Source organism: Lissotriton helveticus, chromosome 3_2, assembly GCF_964261635.1.
Source record: "Lissotriton helveticus chromosome 3_2, aLisHel1.1, whole genome shotgun sequence".
NCBI classification, from domain to species: domain Eukaryota; kingdom Metazoa; phylum Chordata; class Amphibia; order Caudata; family Salamandridae; genus Lissotriton; species Lissotriton helveticus.
Window position 1 is genome coordinate 349,723,582 of NC_136062.1, and position 26,682 is coordinate 349,750,263.

The 26,682-nt window shown below is 47.7% G+C and overlaps 1 long non-coding RNA gene and 1 pseudogene across 1 annotated transcript in view; both read right to left on the reverse strand.

Annotated features, from left to right (window-relative positions):
* LOC144826319 (uncharacterized) overlaps positions 1-26,682 on the reverse strand; it is a 552,161-nt gene that overhangs the window by 298,147 nt on the left and 227,332 nt on the right. The gene's annotated exons all lie outside the window — the stretch shown is intronic.
* Positions 17,239-18,521, reverse strand: LOC144826317 (amine sulfotransferase-like; annotated as a pseudogene).

Consider the following 26,682-nt stretch of genomic DNA (forward strand, 5'->3'; position numbering starts at 1 on the left):
TTTCTTCTACCATCCTAACACAAGAGAGATTACCTGTGGTAAGCGCAGGACTCCACCTCCTCCCCAACTTTGCTGGCTGGCCTGCACTACACCTTGACCTTCTCCCAATGGGGCACACAAAGTCTGGGGTCAGTATCTACACACTGCAACAGCTCTGACTGTCTTTCAAGAATCTGAGACTCACCTGAAATGTGTTACTTGGTCAGATGCTGGCCAGTTCTCAGTACGCCTGGGAGGTGCCTTCTGCTTCTCTTTCATCCACCTACATTTAGATTACCATATTTATCTTGAGGGGCCTCCTACCCAGCTGAAGGCACACCCTGCTCGAGACTTCCAGGACTTCCTGGCATGGGCCCCACAGCACTAGGGGCATGTTCTGATAAGCGAGTCCATCAGGGGTTTAGGATCTGACTTTGCTCCACATGCCTCTCAACCATCCCAGGACCATATGTCTGTTGACCACCGCTCATGGCTTCCGGGTTGGCGACTCGCCAGCTGCTCTTCACTGAGGTAGTAACACAAAATAAACCTCATACAGTGTCTCCGTCAGTGTGCCCAGATGACCCGATGGATCACATTCTATAGGAAATCATGGAGATAAGCCAGAGACTTGAAGTAATGGATGACAAGATCACAGACCTCACCACAGATGGACATAGATGCAACCCAGATATTTTTAGATGGCATTGACAACCATCTAGGTGTGCTGGAATCATAAGCTGCATAATCTGATTCCCGGGACTCAGAACTTTACTTTTTCGTCACATGATCACTGACCCAGAAGAGAGAAGTTGGAGAGACAATGTGCATTTTTTTGGCATCCCGGAGATGACTGAACTGGATGACGGAGGGTGATGTTTATGTGACTCAGTTCCTCATTTCCTGGGGTTGACTTTTACCCAGCCACTGGAGATCCAATGCGTCCATAGGTCCGGCAATTGTGACAAACTATGCCTGCTCAGTGGTACCCTTGTATCTTGATTGACACCTATTTGTGTCGATAGGCCAAACCAACCATCCCTTCAAAATGGGGTCTGATGAATTGCATGAATCCTCATGCAGGATGTCATTCTGTGTATCCCACTATGTTGTATATACTTTTTCCATCCCTTAACATGTGTACATTGTGTACATGTGGGAATCCAAGGTGTGTTCAAGTCCTTGATAGTGGCGAGTCTAAGACAAGAAGTCTGTTGTACTGTGTTGTTCAGGAAAATAATTTGCCGTGGTATGAGGCATGCCCAAAATAATACCTCAGTTCCCTGAACTTGGCAATCTCTAGTCCCCCAGACAGATTTTGTGGCTGTGGTGTCCCTCCAAAAGTTGAAACCTTATGAAGACAGCTGGGAAATAAAGGAAGCAGAATATATCTGTTGCGTATTAGTGAGCATATTTTTCTTTGCAGGTGTAGGTGCAACTATATAAGAGTATAAGGTCGGGTCTGAAGTATTAAACCCGAAAAATAAGCAAACTTCAGTGCAAATGGTTGTAAACTACCTTTTGGTGGTTTCGGGCAATGTTTCCATTGATGGTAAGTGAAAACATTACGTGGAATATTTGTTTTGTGCTAGAAATGATAACCATAATGTTGGTAACAATACATGGTATCAAAATTAGATGCATCATTCATCATACAAATCGTTATTAGAGAAGGCAGAAGATTGTTCTAAATCAGAAAGCATACTATTCACAGTTTTAAAGTCCCAATTATCAGAGAATATACTTGAGGTGATGATATAATTCAAAGAAAATTTAAATAGATAAGGTATTTTTAAAAGCCCAGTGGGACCAAATACATTATATGATACCTATCCCAAACCATTCAGTCCGAAATCGGAACTGCTGTAATATTCACAAAGTACAGGTCTCTTCATTCACGATGAGATGATGAATGCAGTTTCAGGACCAAGTTCACATGTTGTGCTGCGGAGCATTCTGGAAATTAATGTCCATTCTGGAGCAGGAAAAAGACAGTAACTACACCTATCCAAAGGTCTAGAAAAAGTAGACCAATTACAATCCAGAGCTGTGGCAAGGAAGAAACAAAGCAAGTCTTTTTCAGCCAAAGGAAGAAATCTGGTATCTTTTCTTTACGGAAAACAGAGGCTGGTGATGACTCTTTGGTAGCTCAGCAGGTTTTGCAGAACTGGCAGACTGGCTCGTCATATTCACATAGGTGTCAGTATTTGACAGAATTCAGTTCTGTGTTTCATTTGTATTTTTTTGTTGTTCAATTACAACAGGTACGAGTTCCATTCAATTGTTGGCAAATTTGTAGAGTAGAATCTTCAAAAGGTATTGGTCTTTCTGTCAGAGCTTCCTGTATGGTAGAGAGACGAGATCAGCGGCTACACAGAAGCCAATGTGGCTTGCTATTCAGTATCGGCCACATAATATGGTTTAATCAGATCAATAGAGACAAATCTCTTTTCTTTCTTTCTGGCAGCAAGCAAAAGAAGTACTGTTCTTGTTCCTATGACAGCCAGGACAGGTACATGCGCTCTGTATAATGGCCCAAATTCTTTTTGTCCACAATCTTTTCTCTGACCAGGTCCCTGATCTTTGGAACCCAATCAGGTCTTGACGAGACTGCTTTCACTTTCCCAGTGACGGTGCATTTTATTTAGACATTGCTTTGCAGTGCCCGTAATTCATTGAGTTCCTGTAAAATTGCCAAATGATCACTGATGTCAAATGTTTTTTCAGCCACCACTGTGTTGCCACAATCAAGGTTGGATACCCACATTCTCGTCCCAGATAGGATCTTGTGAGGAGTTCTGCCTTCTAGGGAACGTCTTGGCATGCTATTAAGTGCCCTCTGGACCCCAAATAGGTGATTGACCAAACTGATAGCCGAGCCTAATACCCTTGATGTTAAGGATTGCTTTAAGTCACGTTTTTCCTCTCCACAATCAAATTTCCCATTGGATGATATGGAGAGGAGTACCGCAATGCAACACCCAAACTACCAATGACTTCCTTGTGTTATATTCGATATAGGTACCCTATATAGGCGCAGGTAACACTGCAACCTTTCACCTATATCCTTCCCTACATTACATATATAACTGTTCATAGGGACTTGGCTTTTACCTAGACACGACACTGCGTTCAGAACGCGGGTTTTTCTATAGTACAAAACTCATACATTATGCATTAGGCTTCTCGAAAGCACAGCAGGACTGACAGCAGGATGTACATCGCCTGTATATTATCTCTGTATAAAGTTAAGTCCGGACGTCATCCTTCAGGCCTACACAGTAACAAAGCAAGGTAGGACCCCTGGGGAGACCTGCGGATATATATACATCATGTCTTGCTAAATAAGATGGAGTACACACTTCCCAGAGAGGCTGAGGTCCTGCATGCAGACACTCCAGCTCGCAGTGGTCTAACGTCCCTCGCAGGGTGTTTAACTCGAGACCAGGACAGGTCCCATATTTTCTCCTTTCTCAGGTAATGGGGTTGACTAGACCTTTTTAAGATTTTATATAGCGCTGGCTAGACCCAGAGGTATCAGAGCGCTTTACATGAGTATCAGATCATAGTTGCAGGTTACATTGTTACAAAGGTTACACAGTTATTAGAGCATGGAAACATAGTTACATGTAAGGTCGAGATAAACAATAAGCACTTATACGTAAGGGAAAAAGCAGGCAAGGGGAGAGATTCAGGGGAGGGGGTAGGAGCAGGGGAAGTAGACAGAGAATGAAGGAGGAAAGAGGAGGGGGAGGGCGACGGGGACACAGACTGGTAGACAAGTCAAAGCTGCATCCAAAGTCCAGTAAGCTCCGATTCTAGGGGAAGTGGTATCATTTCCCAATTATGTTGTGACGCAGTGAACTCTCTCAGAGGGGTCTCTGAGACTCCAAGGCCTACATACTGGATCCTTCCCCAAAAAGGGGAGAGGGAGTACTTTGGCAATGGGTACTATACCATACCTCAGCTGGGAGTGGATCCCTTGGCGCTGTGGACTCTCTCTGCGGGTTCGCTGAGACTCCAGAGTATAAATATTGGCTCTTTACCCACCAAGGGCAGAAGGAGTGCCTAGTCAAAAGGCACAAAGAAGTAGGCAAAAGCTTCACTTGGTAATCACTTCCATGCCCCTTTCAAGTAGAACTCTGTTGTGTTCCTAATTATACGGACCTGGATATTCCTTTTGCATAGAGGCATTCAATACTTTTTTCATGTACTTCCATCAAATATATTGTACAAGCCATACAAATTCTTTCCCTCTGCATCAGTAATATGTTATTTTATGACTGCCTTTGCAAGTGCAACTACTCAAAATCCAAACAAAAATACTTCTTTCTGATAGTGCTGTGAATTTTATTTAGTATGAGCACATATAATAAAATAAAGTTGTAATTACACCTGGACCAGCAAGTTGGCTCACAGAGCGAACACCTACCACTGACATCTGTGGTGGTCTGCAGGTCACAATTTTGAATCCCAACATGGCCAACTCATTCTTTGATTCTTTAGAAATGTTTGGTTGCACAGTATGAGGGGAAATAGAAGCTTCATGTGTTAATCCATATACCTTGGGATAAGGATGGCAGTTAGTTGCCTGCCCTTGAAATTATGGGACCTCTCCGCTGATGAGGGCTCATCATGAGTAAAATGCCACACAAGTGTGGGCAATAGAGCTATTCACACATTTCCCCTAGGGTAATAGTGTGAAGGAAGCTTTTCTGTGCAGCCCTGGTTTCACTTCAGGTGCTGTTTTGTGAAAGAAAGCTGCTCTCCCTTCCCTGATATGAGAAGTCAACTTCACCTGTTGCTTTGCTAAAACCAAGCCTGAATTCCTACAGAAGCCAACTAAGCTAGGGCCGCAGCACACAGGGGAGATGGGGTGCCCAAATGTCATTTTTGCGGGCCTATAGAGGTAGCTGAGAATGAATTAGAATGCACTTTTATCATTATTTATAACCTACAAAACATATTGAACAAGAAGATGACTTAGAAATGTACCCACAGTTCTCTGGGTTACAGTTTACTTCAATGAACATGTCCTTCTGCATTTCTTTATGTGATTTAGCTCTTAGGGTGCAAAAAGAAAACATTGACAATGGCTTGATTGACAAGACAAAGGGGCTCATTAGGATGGCGGACGGAAGAGCGACCGCAGCCCTGGAGTACGCGGAAAATGCCTTTTCCGTGTCCGCCAGCGGTGGACACTCCGTCCGCCATATCAGGATAGGAAATAGTGTCAAAATTCCGTCCGCGACGGAAAAGCACGCACCGCCGCCCAACTACACCTGACCACGCGGCGGACGGAATGAATCCTGAGACTCCGACGTACGTACTGACGTCTAAGACCGTCCCCCAAATCAAGATGGCGGAAAATACACATAAAACCGCTGCGGAAAAACAACCTGTCTGAACACGGCATATTCCCCACAGCGAAGATAAGATACATAGCAGATATACCCACCACAAGCTGTTCGCCACCATGGACCCAGCGCTACATGCTTTCCCGCTGCTCTTCGCGATCCACCACGTCCTAGTCTTGGCCCACCATCAACGCCGACGCAGGTAAGGCACAAACCATTGGCTGTCTGGAGGGGAATACCTGCAAGGGTCGTGACGTAGGGAGGGGGAGTGTCATGTTACCGAAACCACTGATTAGAAGCAAATTGAAATACACATGTGTAGTACGCAAGCAGGAATGACAACGACAAACCACGAGACATGATTGACTACCTTTATTACACATAATAGAGGTATAATCACAGTGTATGCGTGAGCATGGGCAAAGTGGGCACCAGAGCATGAACATCAGAGGCAGCACGTGAGAGGGCAGAATGCAGTATCAGAGCATCAACAGGGCATTGTGTCCAACAGAGCAGGTACATCAGAGGCAGTAAACGAGAGGGCAGAATGCAGTATCAGAGCATCAACAGGGCATTGTGGACAACAGAGCAGGTACATCAGAGGCAGTAAACGAGAGGGCAGAATGCAGTATCAGAGCATCAACAGGGCATTGTGGACAACAGAGCAGGTACATCAGAGGCAGTAAACGAGAGGGCAGAATGCAGTATCAGAGCATCAACAGGGCATTGTGCCCAACAGAGCAGGTACATCAGAGGCAGCACATCAGAGGGCAGAATGCAGTATCAGAGCATCAACAGGGCATTGTGCCCAACAGAGCAGGTACATCAGAGGCAGCACAAGTACGTGTTCCAACCAACCCGTCCCAGGGACCACAACAGTGCAAGGCTGTTCTCAATGGACAATGGACACACCATGTGAAATAACATGTGAGTGAAGTGAACAGCACCTCACATCACAGAATCAGGTGGACTGCGTGAACTACCTGCCTCGGACACACTGCCAGCATCAGAAACAGGAGTGTGAGACACAGCCACAGCCCGAGTGGCATACACATGGGCCACAGACCCAGACACACTGCCAGCACCAGAAACAGGAGGGTGAGACACAGCCACAGCCCGAGTGACACACACATGGGCCACAGACCCAGGCACACTGCCAGCACCAGAAACAGGAATGTGAGACACAGCCACAGCCCGAGTGACACACACTTGGGCCACAGACCCAGACACACTGCCAGCACCAGAAACAGGAGTGTGAGACACAGCCACAGCCCGAGTGACAGACACATGGGCCACAGACCCAGACACACTGCCAGCACCAGAAACAGGAATGTGAGACACAGCCACAGATGTAGTGACGGACACGTGAGCCACAGACCCAGACACACTGCCAGCACCAGAAACATGAGTGTGAGACACAGCCACAGATCTACTCACTGACACATGAGCCATAGACCCAGATACACTGCCAGCACCTCAAACAGGAGAGGGCACAACTGAGACTGTGCTACTACATGATGCATGACAGCAAACAACAGACACAGTGCCACTATCTGATACATGAGAGTCAACTGCACCTGCGCCACTGGGACCACTTAAATGATGAGCCACAGGGCTGTATGGGAGGCAGGGTGGCCCTGGGAGCTGGGGATAGCTGTACTGGAGCGACATCGGGGTGGGCAGGAGTCAATGGTGTGTGTCTGCGTTTCTTAGGGATATGTGAGTGCACCCTGGACAGGACAGGACTGGCAAGTGGTGGTGACTCAAAACAAATATTACCCACCATAGGTGGAGCATCTGCTGTCGGGGATCGGATTTCTGGGGACGTGCTGGAGCCTGCTTGTCGTTTGCTGTGTGCCTGCCGCCTGGACTCAGAATCATGTGTAATGGGTGATGCAACAACAGGGGACTCCCTCCTCTGCTTCTGACTGGCCTGGATGGGAGTGGAGGTATGGGGGGACTCCGCCGCGGAGACATCTGTTTGCCGTTCATTCGAAAACATCAGCTGCAGTGCAGCCAGGGGTGAGGTATGCCTGTCCTTGAGTGCGCCATTGTCCAAGGGAGAAGCCATGTCCCTAGGATGTGCCTTATCCGTAGGTGGAGTGTTGTCTCTGGACTTTGCCTGTGCCCTGGACGGTGCCCTGTTCCTGCCAGCAGACTTGTCGTCTGTGGTGTACCTGTCTCCAGAAGACACCTGCTCACTGTGTGTGTCCCTGCCCTTGGGGGATGGCCCTTGGGACACTCCCTGCTCTTAGGAGGTGCCTTTGTCTTTTGACTGTCCATGTCCCTGTCCTTGGGAGTGGACCCTTCCTCTGTTGTGGGCCTGCCCTTGGGACTCTCCCTGCTCTTAGGAGGTGCCTTTTTCTTTTGACTGTCCTTGTCCCTGTCTTTGGGAGTGGCCCTTTCCTCTGTTGTGGGCCTGCCCTTGGGACACTCCCTGCTCTTAGGAGGTGCCTCTGTCTTTTGACTGTCCTTGTCCCTGTCCTAGGGAGTGGCCCCTTACTCTGTTGTGGCACTGCCCTTGGGACACTCCCTGCTCTTAGGAGGTGCCTTTGTCTTTTGACTGTCCTTGTCCCTGTCCTTGGGAGTGGCCCTTTCCTCTGTTGTGGGCCTGCCCTTGGGACTCTCCCTGCTCTTTTGAGGTGCCTTTGTCTTTTGACTGTCCATGTCCCTGTCCTTGGGAGCGGCCCCTTCCTCTGTTGTGGGCCTGCCCTTGGGACTCTCCCTGCTCTTTTGAGGTGCCTTTGTCTTTTGACTGTCCATGTCCAAGGGACTGTCCATGGACTTGGGAGTATCCCTTGCCTTGGGAGTACCTTTTGTGTTGAATGCCTGTGTAGCATGTGAAGGCATGTCCCCCAACACCACTTGTGGATCCTGTGCGTGTACTCCAGTGTATCTGACGTTGTCTTTGTGAACAGATTTTGCTGACCTAGGGGATGGTGTCTGTGCCCTCCGTGCCCTGACGTGCTGTCTGACGCTGCTTCTAGTGCAATAACCTGTATTAGAGTCCTGGTCAGAATATTCACTACCCCCTGAGACATCCAGTGGTGTAGATGGGGAAACAGAAGTAGCACCCTGTCCATGCGACTGTACTATGGCAGACGACACACTGCTTGCCAATGACTGAACTGTCCTGTGTAGACCAGCAAGATCGCCATGCATTCCTTCCATGAATGCCACTACCTGCCCCAACTTCCTATCATGGTCTTGGAAAGCATTTGTCATATTGGTCTGCCCCACACACAGCTGTCGCAGCAGATCAACAGCCTCAGCACACAGTGCATTTTGGCTCACCGTGGCAGGGGCAGCGGTGCCTGCACCCAACGCCACTCTGCTCCCCCTACTCCTGCGTGCACGAACAGTACATGGTGCAGTTGGCGGAAGTGTGGGCCCTGTGTGCTGTGTCCCGACAGAAGGTGTTGATTGCCCACTCCCAGTCTGTGACAACAGTGCTGGCTCACCAAGATTTTCCGAAGTTGAGGACGATGGTGTCTCCACATGCGAGTCCTCAGGGACGGTCCTGTCCCCCTCTCCGGCGCTGCCCTCCTCTGTGTCAGTCTGCGTGTGCGCGAAGTCTGATCCGGGTGCATTGCCTCCACTCATCTCCGCCGTCTGTGGCTGAGTGCCCTCTGTCAAAGCTGAAATGCACAGAAAAGAGGTGTAAGTCATGGGCACACTCAGGTACAGAAGGCCAAGGAATCCCTAATTCCATAGCTGACAAAGTTCTTCTAGCCCCCATCCTGCACACGGCCCACCTCTACAAGTCATCCTCACATTACATAAGCGTTGGTGGCCGTGACACATGTACAGCATGCGGACAGGGCAGGAGCACGTACATCTGCACACATGTCTTGCCATGGGTCCACGGACCACTACGGCATGTGCTTAAACACTCAACTACTAAGCAAGTGGCGTGTCAACATGCCGGACCTGGATGTCAAATTACACCCACCCAAATGCACCAACATGGCATCGCAGAGATACATACGCACCACGGAACTCAATACTGTGTCTGGGCACCAATACATGCATTGCACTCCCAAGTATCCTACACAGACAGTATGCTCACCGCTAGTTTGCTGTTGATCCACACTCAGCCGTTCGGACAGGTCAGGATGCGTCACAGCAATGATACGGTGCATGAGAGGGGTCATGGAGCATCGGGCCAGACGTGGCGTCCTTGGAATCATCCCCAGTGTCACTTCCGCTACATTCTTGCTCAGCCTGGAAATGTCGTCCCAGCGTTTGTGGCAGTGTGTATGTCGTCTGTTGCACACCCCCAATTCCCGTACATCACGTGCAATGCTCCTCCACACGTCCTTGCGAAGGTGCAGCTTGACCTACCATGATGGGAGACAAAAGGGTGCAAGTCAGTGGACAGTTGGCCTGTCACACAGATAGGGGCAACACGTATCTGTCATCCGCCATGCACAATCCGAAAAATATGTCGAGGCCACAGTACACAGCTGAGATTGCAGAAGCCAGGAGTCATTGGCCACCTCATGCACACCGACATGTCCCGCACTGCACTTACCACCTGTCCGGGTGCGCCGTAGAGCCGTCCAAAGTTGCGGAGCACACCGTCCACGAGGACATCAAGTTCCGCGGCGGTGAAGGGACGAGACCGGATCTCTTTTTCTCTCGACATGGCAAGATCACGGAGTATGGCACTAGAGCAGCAGTCGGTGGTCAGCTCAGCAGCAGCAGGTTGAGGTGATGGTCACAGGCAGCAGTCGGTGGTCAGCTCAGCAGCAGCAGGTCGAGGTGATGGTCACAGGCAGCAGTCGGTGGTCAGCTCAGCAGCAGCAGGTCGAGGTGATGGTCACAGGCAGCAGTCGGTGGTCAGCTCAGCAGCAGCAAGTCGAGGTGATGGTCACAGGAAGCAGTCGGTGGTCAGCTCAGCAGCAGCAGGTCAAGGTGATGGTCACAGGCAGCAGTCGGTGGTCAGCTCAGCAGCAGCAAGTCGAGGTGATGGTCACAGGCAGCAGTCGGTGGTCAGCTCAGAAGCAGCAGGTCGAGGTGATGGTCACAGGCAGCAGTCGGTGGTCAGCTCAGAAGCAGCAGGTCGAGGTGAACAGGCAGCACTGGTTCCCAGGGTAGGATGTGTGCTTTTTGACATCATACATATATAGGGCCCTCAGCACGTGTCAGTGGCATACGTCGCCAGCAATTGGTCAGCCCTGGAAGCGTGTTCGTAAAAGGGCCAATGACTGCCCCTGGTGTTGCGGTGCACTGCTTCCGCTACTTTCGATTGGTCATACGCGGCCAGCGTTCCCTCTTCCCATTGGCTGCATGTGCACGGACCGTCACGGTCACACATCGGCAACAACACATGCAAGCTTCCGGCACGGATGCTTCAGTTGCAACAATGTTCTATCACTGGCGCCACCATGGCGGTGCACGTACTCCGCGGGGGAGGTGCAGGCCTACACACCCTTTAGATGTAGACAATGGACATGGCAGTTCATGTCCCCTCTTACAGTCATATTGCATCATCCACCGTCCACCGGCCGGACCAGCCCGGCCTAGGACCGGCGTGCCGGCCATGTCAGCCACCGCCGTGCCAGGCCCGGCCTAGGACCGGCAGGACCGGCGTGCCGGCCATGTCAGCCACCGCCGTGCCAGGCCCGGCCTAGGACCGGCGTGCCGGCCAATTCAGCGACCGCCGTGGGCTGCTAGGCCTGGCACGGCGGTGGCTGACATGGCCGGCACGCCGGTCCTAGGCCGGGCTGGTCCGGCCGGCGGCTGACATGGCCGGCACGCCGGTCCTAGGCCAGGCCTGGCACGGCGGTGGCTGACATGGCCGGCACGCCGGTCCTAGGCCGGGCTGGTCCGGCGGCTGACATGGCCGGCACGCCGGTCCTAGGCCGGGCTAGTCCGGCCGGTGGCTGACATGGCCCGCAGGCCGGTCCTAGGCCGGGCTGGTCCGGCCGGTGGCTGACATGGCCGGCACGCCGGTCCTAGGCCGGGCTGGTCCGGCCGGTGGACGGTGGATGATGCAATATGACTGTAAGAGGGGACATGAACTGCCATGTCAATTGTCTACATCTAAAGGGTGTGTAGGCCTGCACCTCCCCCGCAGAGTACGTGCACCGCCATGGTGGCGCCAGTGATAGAACATTGTTGCAACTGAAGCATCCGTGCCGGAAGCTTGCACGTGCGGTTGCCGATGTGTGACCGTGACTGTCCGTGCACATGCAGCCAATGGGAAGAGGGAACGCTGGCCGCGTATGGCCAATCGAAAGTAGCGGAAGCAGTGCACCGCCATGGCGGCGCCTATGATTTTATATTGTCAGACGCTGCACCGTGATGTGTTGTCTGCAGTTGCGTCATGAGGGTTGTGAGCGTGATAGGGAAACTTCATATGTCATGCACTATTCCATGTGTGTACATACTATGCCCATCGGTGGGCACACAATGTGCAACAGATGTGCATGTCAACGTGTTGACGTCGGGTGTGACCCTACAGACGTTATTACATCTTCACATCTACACATGACATCACGGCTGTATGGCCACATTCTGGATCTGTTGTCAGTGTGTGGTTCAGGCGAGGTGACTACAATGGTGGGGGTACACATGCATTCAGTGTATGTGTGTTGGCTGTTGTGTCACCATGCATGTAATGACCGTATGCTCACCATTGTTGGTGTTGGCATTGGTGCATGATGACATGGTGTGTGTGTATCATTATCGTTTGTGTGCATGCACTTGCATGTGTGTCTGTGATGTGGCTTCTACACATTAGGGTCATGACACACGTATTGTCAGTAATGTTAACATGTGAGTAAGTTGCGTTGTACGTGTTGACACACTTCCTGTTGCAAGTGGCTGCACATTGTTAAAGGGCCACTCCGTATTGTAGTAACTATCAGAGATGTCACACATATGACCATTCTCCTAAACATTTTTCTTCTTGCTAATGTTGGCTTACATGTGATGTAGTTGCACACGTATGCGTCGTTTGCAAGTTGACTCAAGTTACATCTCTCTCCCACACAGGAGGGCTCCAAATGTGCATCGGCCATACACTGTGCTTGAGGATATGGTTGACGAGGAGATGATTAGGTAATTCCGGCTTGATCGACGTCGGTTGATGGAGCTTGTTGCCCAATTGTCTCCTCATCTGCAGCCACGAAGGACGTATCCTGGTTCCATTACACCCACAGCAAAGGTTATGGCGGCACTACACTTTTTTGCTACTGGCACCTTTCAGTACACAGTTGGACATGCCGGCGGGATGTCACAGTCAATGTTCAGCATGGTACTTCGGGATGTTTTAAAAGCTATGATGCTGTTCAAGGATGACTATATCCATTTCCCACGGCCGGAAGAGTTGCCAGCAGTCAAAGCAGACTTCTATGCACTGGGCCAGATACCACACGTAGTGGGTTCCATTGATGGCACACATATCGCTATCATTCCACCACGGGCACGTGAGCAGGTTTTTAGGAATCGGAAGCACTTCCATTCGCTGAACGTGCAGGTGGTGTGCCTGGCCGACAATATCATCTCCCATGTGTGCGCAAGACTTCCAGGCTCCGCACATGACGCCCACATCATGCGGAGCAGCATTGTCCCCCAACTGATGGCAAATCTGCGCCCCGGTCAAGCGTGGCTTGTTGGTGAGTCTGCCGTGGGGACTTTTGTGATCTCTGTGTGGCATGGGGTACCCACCAAATCTGGTTGTGATATTTGTGTCCGTCATCCCCCTACATAGGCGACTCGGCGTACCCAAACCGGCCCTGGCTCCTGAGCCCCATACGTAATCCTACAACTGCGGGTGAAATGCGCTACAATGATGCACATGGAAGGACACGTAGAGTGGTTGAACGTACCTTTGGACTGCTAAACTCTAGGTTTCGGTGCCTGGATAAGACCGGAGGGGCCCTGCCTTACTCACCAGGCAAAGTATGCAGGATCGGGATTGCCTGCTGCATGCTCCACAACCTGGCCGTGCGCAATGACATTGAACTGCTCTTGGACCCTGAAGACGAAGAAGTTCCTCGGCCTCCCATCCCACCCATGTCGACTGATGAGGATAGTGGTGAGGAGGAAGGTGTGGACCAGAGGCGCCAGCTCATTGATCGCTACTTCCCTTGAATGTGAGTAACTACCTCTTGTGCCGGTTGACAATGCCTTATGTATGTTTGCTGGTGTTGTGTGGATGTGGGGTGCATCAGCTGTGTGTTCTGGTATGTGATGGTTGCATATGTGTGTGTTCATTTATTTGGACATGCAAGTCTCCATGATGTGTGTCCTCTCATCCAAAGCTTTTGTGATGAGTGTAGTTTGTGGAATGTTGCTGTGCAGTGTGTTGTGATGTGTGTGAATCTGTTTCCTGACGTGTGTTTGCTGTCTCTGAATTTCCCTAGGTCACTCCCGCAGCGGCATGATTATGTACGACTTGGATCCCTGCACCTGGTTACGTCTGTTTCTGAGGCAATCATGTGATTAAACATGGAGGCAACACATCATTGAGTGTGTAAGTGGCATTTATTTACAGGTTGTGCATTTGTGCTGGTGAATATTTACAAGTAAGTGTGGGGTGGGGAAGTGGGAGTTGAAGGTAATGGCAGATGAAATGTCCGTGCTGACACCACATTGGGTGTTGTCAGGCTAGTCCAGCAAACCTGTGCCAATGATTGGCTATGTGGGACAGGATACTTGGCAGGGTGAATGGCTGCCTCAAGCAGTGTCAGAGTAATTGGCGGCCCCTCTTGGAGCGTGTGGATGGCGCACCCACACTGCTCTCACCCACTTCCAGCCTCGGACGGCCCCTCCGTCTTTGAGGTGGAACAGAGTCAGCTGGGGGGGCAGGTTGTTCAGGGGCCACATCCGTCGCCAGAGGCACAGGTGGTGGTGGTGGTGGTGGCGGTGGCGGTGGTGTTGCTGGCCGTGGCACCAGGACAATTGGTGGAGGGGGGTGGGGTTGTTCCGGGCTATCCATTCCCTCCACATTGTTGTCTGCTGGCCCATGATGTCCACTATCTTGCCAAGGGAGCCCGAAATTTCGCGCAACATGTTCGTGTTGTCCACCGAGTCCTGGTGGGCATGATCTGCCTGTTCCTGGCCACGGTCGTATGAAGCCTGGCACCTGGCTAGGGCTTCAAGGGACTCTGCCACAGGATGGGGTGGGTGTTTTTCCTCAGTGCGGCGGAGTGTGGATCGCCTGATTGCCTGCTGTGTCCTCGCCTCTCTCCTTTGTGGCCCACTCACCCTCCTTGGGTGGGAGGCCGATGGACCTGCGTCGTGCGGTGGGTTAGGCAGGGTGGCACAGGCAGGAGGGGTGGTACTGGTGGTGGTGGTGGTGACTCTGCAGATCACTGAGGCCGGTGTCGCTGGAGTTACACATGCGACGGTTGTCGGGCCGGGATTCCCTGTGAGCCAGATGGCCCTGGCTGTCTGCTTGGGCCCGCACCATCCTCCGCACCGGTGCTGCCTGTGTCATCGTCCCCAGAGAGTCCGGTATGGGTGTGAGGTGAGTCTTGCGGCCGGGTGCTGGTTTCCCCAGTCAGATTACGATCACCTGAGGGACAAGATTGTGCAGGTCAGTAATGTGGACATTACATGTTCATATCAATTTGTATACATTTCAGTGTCCAGTCGCACACACCCCACCCACCCTACCCTCCACCACCCTCCCTGTGGACATGGGGGCCTGTTGGGAGTTGTAGTTGTGAGCTCTCACACACCCCACCCACCACCACCACCCTCCCTGTGGACATGGGGGCCTGTTGGGAGTTGTAGTTGTGAGCTCTCACACACCCCACCCACCACCACCACCCTCCCTGTGGACATGGGGGCCTGTTGGGAGTTGTAGTTGTGACCTCTCACACACCCCAGCCACCACCACCACCCTCCCTGTGGGCATGGGGGCCTGTTGGGAGTTGTAGTTGTGACCTCTCACACACCCCACACACCCTACCCTCCAACACCCTACACCACCCTCCCTGTGGACATGGGGGCATGTTGGGGGTTTGAGTTGTGAGCTCTCACACACCCCACCCTCCACCACCACCCTCCCTGTGGACATGGGGGCCTGTTGGGAGTTGTAGTTGTGACCTCTCACATACCCCACACACCCTACCCTCCACCACCCTACACCACCCTCCCTGTGGACATGGGGGCCTGTTGGGAGTTGTAGTTGTGAGCTCTCACGCACCCCCCCCTCCACCACCACCCTCCCTGTGGACATGGGGGCCTGTTGGGAGTTGTAGTTGTGACCTCTCACATACCCCACACACCCTACCCTCCACCACCCTCCCTGTGGACATGGGGGCCTGTTGGGAGTTGTAGTTGTGAGCTCTCACACACCCCAGCCACCACCACCACCCTCCCTGTGGACATGGGGGCCTGTTGGGAGTTGTAGTTGTGAGCTCTCACACACCCCACCCACCACCCCCACCCTACCTGTGGACATGGGGGCCTGTTGGGAGTTGTAGTTGTGACCTCTCACACACCCCAGCCACCACCACCACCCTCCCTGTGGACATGGGGGCCTGTTGGGAGTTGTAGTTGTGACCTCTCACACACCCCACACACCCAACCTCCAACACCCTACACCACCCTCCCTGTGGACATGGGGGCATGTTGGTAGCCATTTACATTTTGGTGAGTATGTGTCCGACGTGAATGGGTTGGGGCCTGGGAGATGTGTCTTCTCAGTTGTGTGAGGCTGACCATGTCGTACTGATCGTGGTGCTTGGTTTGTACTTATCAGCCTCTTCTCCTTCCTCAAGTCCGTCTAGGCTCTCTGGGTGAAGTATAACCAGCACCTTCTCCTCCCAATCGGTGTAGGGTATGGGCTCCGGGGGTGTTCCGCCGCCAGTGTGAATGGCTCTCGCATGGTTTTTGGCGCGGATGCCTTTCACCCTGGTTTTCAGGTCATGCCAACGACTCTGTATTTCGTGCTTTGTCCTTGGCACGGTCCCTGACGCATTCACCCGACTGACTATTCTGTCCCACATGTGATTCTTTTGCGCCACGGTGGTCTGCTGGACTTTGGCCCCGAATATGTGGGGCTCAACACGGACTATTTCATCGACCATTACCTTGAACTCGGTGTCCGTGAATTTAGGGTTTTTTTTGGGTGCCATGGTGTGTGGTGCTCAGTGGGTGGGTTGAGTGAGTTGGGGGTGCAGGTGTGTGGTGTGTAGGAATGGTGTAGTGGGTGTTTGTGTGGTGGGTGTGGTAGGGTGGTGGTTGTGTGTCTTCAATTTGAGTATGCTGTAGATCGTATAGGGGCTCTTGCTAGCAGCAATGCTGTGATGCAAAGGATTGTGGTAGTGGGTGGGTGTCATTTTATAGTCGTGTCTCAATGGTTGTTGGCAGTCAGGTGGTAGGTGGGTGTGTTGACTAGTGTGCATTATTGGGTACTTGGGGGGGTGTCATAGTGGCTTGTGATTGGTGTTGGTGTTTCAGGGGGGGGTTGTCCTTTTTCGTTTGTTTGCTATTTACTGGCGGCACACTTTTTGACATTGGTTTGACGGTAGGGATGTTGTTCGTGTTGGCCTTCCGCAGTCTGTTTCTCGTTGCATTCTTTCCGCCGCGGACGTGGATGGCTGTGCGTACCGTGGTACAGGCGGCGTTATCCTAATTGCGGACACGGGGTTTTCACAGGTATGGCGTTAAATGTGGCTGTTTCCGCGGTCATGTCCGTCCGCGGCGGTGGGTGTTCATTTGGGTCTGTTCGCCGCGGACGGTGTTAGATGTGTTCCGTCCACCGCGGACGGCGTTTGATTTGATCCGTCCGCCGCGGTCGGAGTTTCTTGACATGAATATCCTAATCGCAACCGTGGATTCTCCGCGGCGCTGCCAGGAGTTAAATTTCCCCGAACATGGCGGACAGTACCCGTTTCCGTCCGCCATCCTAATCGACCCCAAAGTATGTTGTGTAATTTTATGCCTGGTTTTCCCTTGGAATGTCAAAAATAAATTTGATTGGTAGATCTCCCATTTTCTCCTGGTAAATCTTGTCAATCATGTCACTCTGTGCTACGGTCATTATATTTTTCCAGTCTCCAGCGGTGCCTGTAGAAAGCAATTTAGAAACCCAATGGTGTTAATTAATAAATGCAGCCAAACAGATGAATAGCAATAACAATTAACAGTTTTGGATGCTCAGAGAATCCACTAAATAAAGCTACTTTCTTTGTGACTGATGAATTACATTTGAATTGGTGGTTTTCGGCTCATTCAGAGACATGTCTATGCACCAAAGTTAAACTTAGATATGCACCAATCCTCTTTTTCAGGGTGTCAATTCATATTTTCTTTTCATATTACCTACATTTACATATGAAAAGTAAGTCTAATCCTCATTCTCAGTATGGCTGTAGATCTGTAACATTCATGTATGGGAAGCCGTTCATGTCAAAATTACAGATCCCCCATATAGGACACCTTCTGAAATCCATAGCCTGCTTTTCCGAGTACATTTCCCTTGTCTTTTTTTTAAAAATCAACTGGCATGGCATTGTTTTTTGAGTCCACCATCATGCTTTTGAATGTCGACTGTTTCACAATTTTGTCCAGTTCCTGATCATCCAGCTGATTACTGCAAATCGCAAGTCCAGAATCAACTCCTTATAGGTAATGAAGAGAACATTGAAGTCCCCGCTGTTGGTATACTAGCCTCTGAGGTGATCAAACCAAGTCCCAGCAAACACATGCCCCGCTAAATACTTCTTCAAAAAATGTTCAAAATTGGGTGACTCTTGAGCCTGTCTGATCATGTGTTCGAAATGGCAGAACGAAGCCATAACATCTTTTGGATTTCTGGCTACATAGATAACCTTTCCTCGTCTGTTTCTGAGATCTTTCGGAACAAGGTAATATAGCAGGTGAGAAGTGAAGAGACGTGGAGAGGGTCTCTTGCTACAATCTTGATTACTAAAGTTGGATTCAATCCACGGTGATCGAGCAGCATTTGTAGAATCTTCTATTCCATTCCGATAATTTTCATTACAAATAAGACTTACGATCTGCTGCATCCAAATTGTGCCAGACTTTGGATATGCAACTTGGAATATATTGCTGTCTCTTACTTCAAATTTCTCCAACAAATCTACAACTTCTGGATTAAACACGTTCTTTACAAAAGTGAATCCTTTATATTGGCAGAGGTAAGGATCATCTGCCACAGGTAAAATCTCAGCCATTATCAGCGTGCCTGAAACTTTTACTGGGTCTGTAGTTTGTCAGTTTTAGTTTTATCTCTGCTGCAAATGGATCGGAATAGATTTGTTGTGGGTTTTCAAAACTGTGTTGTCAACATGAAGTGCAATGTTGATAAGCTATAGCGCAAAGGTTGTTTCCCTCCAATCTGTTAGTCAGTTATGCAACTGTAAGGCTTGACTTGGAAAGAAGCATGCGTACAGATCAAATTTTACTAAGCTGTTGCCAGGGCAACAGTCAAAAGTGTAGATAGCCAGAGTGCAGAAAACAGAAGGGGGTTGAAACCATCCTTAAAGCAGGCAGTAGAAAGTATTACATTTATATGCAAATCTCATATTCAAAACTAAAGTTGGTGCTTACTGCTGACCAGCAAGACATCTTGTTGTGCAAATGCACACCTTTTTGTTCCTTTATTTACAACCGAAAATCTATTTTGGCATTTGTTGTTTGGAAGCCGAATGCGCCATGCAAACCAGACGACGGTCATTATGGCTTTTCCCGCTGCAGGCTGGTAGTGTTTCATTCCCAATTTTTTTTTTCTGGAGGCTAAAGTTTTTCAATCAAGTCCACTGCTGGTGTACTTTCCGAAACTAGGTTCTAGTCTCAAGACGTTCCTGGCATAACACCTACACAGATGCCAGGTACATTTAGGTACATCTAGTTAGGGAGACATTGTAGGAGTACGTACTTTCTTATCATGTGTTTTATGTACTTATATACATTCAAGATTACTGAAAAATGGTAGAACTGTATCTCTGCTACTGTCTAATGGTTGCTACAGCATATCTATTTTACACTAGAATAACAACTGTTCAATAAATCCTTATTGAAATGCCCAGACTATTAATTCGGTGTATGTCTGAGACCAACTAAGTGAGCACGAGTGACTGAGGGAAAAGGCTGTAATTGTTTCACCAATTGAGGCTATGATTTTTATCCATACATATTGGCGGCAATTTTAGTTTTCAAATTATAAAATCAAGATTGGTAAAAAGGATCTGTTCTCCCCAGTAATTACGGGGGTCAGAGAAGTACCACTCAACCAGGCCTTACCATTGTTGCCCTGTGCCCCGAGAGAGTCCAAAAAAGCAGAGAAGTTAATAAAATGGCACCGGCCAATGTAAGAGCCCGTAAAAACTGAAAAACTGGGAAAAAGTCCGAGAAGAACACTTCAGAGACCGGAGAAGGCAGTGGAATAGGCAAACCAAAATCGGTGTTAAGTGAGCCTGCTGGAAGAAATATTCAATTCTTGTTACTAACACCCAAATCAGCGTAGCCAAAGTAAAAAGGGGTGGCTCATCAGTATCAAACTCGATCAAAGACTTTTTGGGAAGACATTTTAAGGGGAATGATGTAACTAGTAAGGAGGCAAGTGCTGTGGCATATACAAACTCTGAGGTTAGGAGTGATGATGACTTAACTTCTTTGAATCAGTCGATATTTAATTTATCTGGGGTTCCGCTGAATCCACGACTGTCTTCTTCGCCAAGAATGTTCCAGCGGTCACTTCAATGTGAAATTGAGGACGAAGGTGAAGATGTACCCACAAGTAGTAAAGAAATACGCCCAAAAGACCTAAATGGAATTATTACGCAATCTAAGGAGAATGTGGGTGTGGACTGCTCTTTTGGTTTAGGAAATGAACAATTTCACTGACCACTGCATGGGCTTGAGGTTACAGGAACCTTGAGTACCTCCATGCTTGAGGTTATGTGAATCCTTCAAAAAACCCTGCAAGGCTTGCTAGAGGTCTCTGTATTAAATAATGATCTTTTAAAAACCCAAGGGGAGCAGTCCAAAGCAATTTTGGATGAGCTGACCCAAATTAGAGGTTTAATGCCGGCTCTAGTTAGACCGATTGGTGGAAATCAGGAGGGGGTAGGTAGAAAAGAGGAGGAGGAAGATGCGTTAAGGGACCCAATTTCAAAGAAAGAGGACCATCAATATATATATATCCAGGCAGCCAATGATTGTGAAAAAATGGGGTGAAATGAGATATTATACGAGTAGATTTCAGAGAAGGGAGGTTTGCTCGCACAAAAAGAAGTCTATAAAATATCCTGTCAGGAAGTTGAGAAGAGGGGAAGGAGAAAAGATGGAACAAGTAGGTAAAGAGAGGGAAAACATGCAAAGACGAAAGGAGAATAAGGTAAAGTCCCTAATGGAACAGGAAGAACATTGGTAAAGTTTAGAAAGACTAAAGATCAATAAAAGTGGTCTGGTACCTACAATAAGGGAGATGGAGGGCAAAGAGGGGAAAAGTACAAAAAGGAGGCCATCGAGACAAGTAAGTTCAGGATTTTTAGGAAATCCAATGTGCAGCAAGGCCCTGATTGAAAATGATGAGGGAGAATATTTGTTAATGAGAAGAGAAGCCAGTTTTAAGGGGGATACCTATGGGTCTAGGCAAGCAAGTACTCAAGATCTATGGGTTTTCCTAAAACCGGATAATAATGGTAAAGGCGGGAAAAAAGTTTGAAAACTAAACCCATTAAATCAATCTCAACTTTTATTCACTATGGCAAACTGTGCAAGTCTTAGGAGCATTGGCACAGAGGACCTTAAAGAAGTAGGGTTTGTTACAAGCAGCACAGGGGGTGATGTGACTAAGGTCCTTTTTAATTCTGCTTGGGTGAAAGTTGCGGTGGAAAAAGCAAAAAATGAGTTACAAAAGGAGGGGATTAGACTGGTAAGAAAGGAGGAAATACAGAGACAGTATTTCCTGACGAACCATGCAGGTCTAGGGTTACGGCAGATAAGGTCAATTAACTAGAATTGGAATAATAAGGAGGATATTGCAATTACTGTAAATGACTGTGAATTTGCAGGGTATGAAGAAGATGTGTTAGCCGGAAATAGGTATAAAGCCCTAGCAACCCCAGAATTAGGGAGTATGATGAGGAGGGATTTCTCAGTGAAATCGACTAGGAGCATGGGTCGTCACACAGCCTATCAATCATATCATGGAATATACATGGTTACAAGAAAATATCGGCACAGATTGAGTTCGACAAAATTATAAAGAGTAAAGATATTGTGTGCCTACAGGAGACGTGGCTGTGTGACGATACCCTAGAATCCTTAGTTACAGAAGGATTCGCACAACACTCCAAAGCAGCAAAGAAAAATAATCTGGGGAGGCCATCAGGGGGTCAACTAACGCTGATCTCCTCACAGATAGTTAGGAAAAATGAAAGGTTAAAATTACTTTGTGAGTGGGTATTAGGCTGCAGAATTCTACTGCAGAAGGTAGACCCCCGCTATGAGGGAATATGCATCATAAATGTATATATACAGAAGGGAAAGGATCATGAATATAAGGGCAATTTGGGAAAATTGAAAGAATACTTAGGGGCCCATTAGGATGGCGGGTGGATTGCCCCCGCCAGGCTGTCGGTAGCCACCATTGCCTGGCGGGGGTAATCCGCCCGCCCTCCGCACTGAAATGACCCCCCCCCACATTAGGATGGCTGGGGAGTCCGCGGCGGACGGAACGACCGTCCGCCGCTTTTCCGCCCCAGTCGCCTTGCGGCAGTGGTGAAATAGGTTTGATATGGTTGTGACAAGAGAGCTGGGAATATAAGGAAAAATCTGCACTACTGTTGAAGTACCATACACTATATAGGAGTTGAAGGTGCTCAGTCCAGACACGTGATCCCCACACGGGCCTCAGGGAAGATAGGCAACCTACCACCCAAGAAACTGATTTTTGAAATTGGACAGCACCCTTCAGAAATCATGCACCATAGCAAAACAGTTGTTTAGAAAAGAACATACAGATGAACATAGTATTAGTTTTCCCAAACGTTCACAAAAGACACACAGTGTTGTGACTTTGGTTTTCTTTCTTTTATTCAGTTTGTATTCTTTCTTTTCTTGATAGTTGCAAATAGCCGACGCGTTTCGTCCGTTGCCGGACTTCTTCAGGGCTACAAATACTCTTTCTGATTTCACTTTTTCACATACGTCCCGGTCAGGTTATCAGGGATTTTCTATTATTAATTGAAAAGGTCATAGGCAGGATCACAGATCCTAGTAACGGTCAGTGTAGACAAAAAGACAAAAGCAGGCCCACAGTGAGGTCAAGGGGCTGGAACATACAGGAGCATCTGGAACGAGCGATGGACTTACGTATTATGTTCTTAAAAGCAATATTTATGAAATATGAGATTAAAACAAGGACCCAGGCTGTGACTCTGATGACTGAAATGACCCATTTAGATATTGCCGTGGCTATGGGGAAATTTATGCAAAAAGTGAAGGCATTTTTATATCTTTGTAATGAGTTTTAGCAAATAGTTTACCCGCAATTTAGGTAATAGTGGGTTTGCAGATTGAATATGTTTTTAGAATGTATTTATGCGTGTTAATGAAAAGTACTTTCAGATTAATTTTTACTAAAGATATGTATTATTTGTGGACCAATGGTCCGAATAAACGTGAAATAAACTTGAACTTGACTGAGGGAAAAGTAGTATATTGTTTCAACGATTCTGAGGGATCAGTGTTGTCATGCTCTGAGGTTGCCAGAAACTATTCTCCCCGATAACAGAAATTCTAGTGGCACTGTGAGTTAGCTAATGCAAACAGGTTAACATATCCGGTTGTGTTCCTCTGAACTAGTCTGCCACCAAACTCACAGTTTGTTATCCGAACGTGCAGATCTAACATAGGGTCTATAGGCACTACACAACATTGTGCCACCAACATTGATTGGGTACTTATTTAACAGCTGAATCTGAGTAGTTCAGTTGTGCTATTCTCAGAGACCCTTACTCACAAAACACCAGAGACGTCTAGAGTGGGTGGGCACAAACTCCACCACAGCTAAGTAGGTGAAAAATCGTATTTATTAGCTGTTGGTCAAACAATCTTGAAGGTCTAAGTGTTCCTAAAATTGTGCATAAAAACCTTTATCTTAGTGCCCTTGAACAAACGTCTTCTTTACAAAAATGACTGAGGACAGAGATAACAAAAGAGTAGATCTACACATCTCAGCCGGAGAAGAAGATGCAGACGCAATTCCGATTGCTGAAAACTCAGACATACAGTCACACTGACACTGTTAGAAAATGGTTTATCAGATAGGGGTGGCTTAGTAGTTTTCGTGATTGAGGCACACAATTCAAACAAAACAAAGGTATTTTATTTGAGGGTTACATTCCTAACAGCAAATGCACAAACAAAAACATTTAATTCTTACTCAGCAGGAGAAGCACCAGTGGAATATTGGCCATGGAGGACAAAGAGGTTCTGCTCAAGTACCATGAACAAATATAATGGTTTAAAGGCGCCCTACCCCATATAAGAGGATATTGACACAATGCCACCAGAAGATTACTCATAAAACACAAAGATTTAATTAAAATCTATAGAAACCTGATGCAATTTTTCATGAGAACGTTCAAAGTTCAACCAGCAATAGTTACAATGAATGGAACTCAATCTCAGGGTACAGCAAATAAAATCACACTACAAACATTACACACAGTGATGGGCAGAATGCCCACAAAATGGGAACAAATGCCATTCTGGATAGCTCAAAAAATAGCTCAAAAAATAACGCAGCTAGAGGCAGTATTCACAAATACTATCCCGTATGAAAAACACAGAATACTAACAATCTGCTTGCCCATGGGGATAACACCACAAGTAGAGGATTGTACCACTTGGGGTATGCTCTTTGCTACCATTTATACCAGGACTCATGGTGTTGCTTCATTAGCAGTGATACCAGATGTATTGAGACAAATACAGAGCAAGTATGTAGCAGAGCCTGCTGTGAACGTAGGAATGAAGTTTCTAGGTAACTATACCCAGATGTCAGCCATAATACTTGCTAATATTAAAGGGGAAGCAGCTTCAGTGGCTATCCACTAATGCCTCAGGGAGTTCAGTACTTTAGAACATGAACATGAACTACCAAAAATAATTAAAACTGCATATGCAGAATTAGGCAGAGACAGTTTGGGTAGTAGTAAAGCTTTAACACCACAACTGATAGGCAGTTGTGAAAAGGACACTACCAAGCAGCTACCTGCTTCTTCTATAAAGAAGAGGGATAATAATAAACAACAAATATTTAAAGGAAACAGATCTCAACCCCACAGGAGCCCTCTGAAAAGAGGTATATTCTCAGGAATAGGGAAAACTCAGAGAGGGAAGGACGGTCAGAAAGATAAGAAGATCATACAAAGTCCAGAGACAAGCAGTACGCTCAGGATTACACTTCTAAAAAAGAAGAGAAGCCAAAGTAAAAGCCACAGTTCAAAAAGAAAAAGGTTGCAGGTCTAAAGGTCAGACATGTCCAGAATTCTGAGGACCCGACTACTGAACGGAGAATCGGCTCAAATGATGCTAAACAGTGCGGCAGAAGTAACAATAGCTCGCCGGAACCTGATGGAATTTCTGGTGATAGCCAACTTGAATGAATATGTCACGGTGGGAACAACTGAAACTAGAGTAAGTGTCCCACGTAAAGTATATAAAATAACGCTCCAGATGGAGGGGGACAAATGTAGAACAGTGAGATGTCTCTTTTGGGAAACCTTATGTTTGGCTATGACATTTTATTAGGTGAATGAGATTGGCCGCCAACATTCGTCATGGATTGCCCATAAGGAGAAACTGTAATTCTACCAGCATTCCCAGATCATATTCTCAGGCATTTGCAAGAGACATATTACAGGAGTGGGCGGTAATCCAGGCTCCAGCTTTATACAAGAACCATGTTGGATGGGATAAGGATTCAAGCCACCATGTAATTCCTTTAAAAAATACTCCAACTGCACAGAGGCAGTGTCCAATCAAGCAAGAAGTTAAAAAACAGGTCAGGAAGATCTTAGATCAACTTGAATACCAAGGGGTAATTGAAAATTGCACCTCATCAATGAACAATTCTTTGTTTCCAGTAATGAAATCCGACAATTCATATTGTCTAGTTTTAGATTACAGACATTTAAAAGCTTAAACTAAGAAATTTGCAGTCCAAAATTCACACAGTGTGGCATTAATGAATAACATTGAGTGGAAAAAATACAAAACAACACTTGATATCTCAAATGGATTTTTCTGCCAAAATATAGTGCCTAAAAGCAGGTATCTATCAGCATTCTCAGCACTAGGGTTCCAGGGCAATTTTGTTGACTCCCCAGAGGGTATAGGAACAGCCCCGGCCAGAGTAACAAAGTTACTGCAAAAATTGGATGAAGAGGCATTGTCCTATGTGAATGATATGTTTTTGACGGACGATGACCTAGATGAACACCTGAACAGGGTGAATACCATCATTTTGGGATTTGCATCTGAGGGCTACAAATTTAACTTTAAAAAATCAAAAATAGCCCACCTCAGTGTCCTGTTTTTAGGATATGAGATTTCAAGTAAAGGAAAAATCCTGGCAGACAATTTTTTGGGAAAATGCGCACTGCTCCAACCTCAAAGATCATTAAAAGATGTAAAATCAATACTGCGATACCTAAATTTTGGTCGAACATACATTTTGGATTACGCAGAAAGAGTGAAAGCTTTGTATGATTTAATGGAACCTAATTTTTCAGCCAGAAGTGGACACAGAAACAAACAGATATACTACTTTCCTTACAAGCTGACATGATAGCTTCCAAACACTTACAGACACGCGTAAATGTACACAACATGGTGATCCGTATAATTGCGGGTCAATTTGGGTACACTTTTTTAACATATAATGAAGGTGAAACAGTACCAGTTGCATTCAAATCACACTTGTACACACATGCTGAGATGCGTATCGCATCCACTGAAAAGATTATGACAGCAGTACAGACTGCTGTAGTGAGAGAACGAGCACTGGCTCAGAGGATACCAATAGTAGTAGTGACTCCGGTTCCAGCCTTATAGGCTGCGACAAAGGCAAGCGTTCCTTACGCTAAAGTTTTACATCCGGGATGGATAGAATGGGCTAATTCTCTCACTGCAACAGATGTAGAATACAGGTACGACCAAATTGGAAGACACAAGCATTCCTGCAATACATGCTACAATATCTTCCAAATAATTAAATATTGCCTCTGGATCAGTATGAATATATGATTAACACAGACGGATCTGCTCAACCGGCCCAAGGAAGTTAGCACCAATATAGCGCTGCATGTGCAATCGTTAAAGGTCGCATGCGGGATGGAAA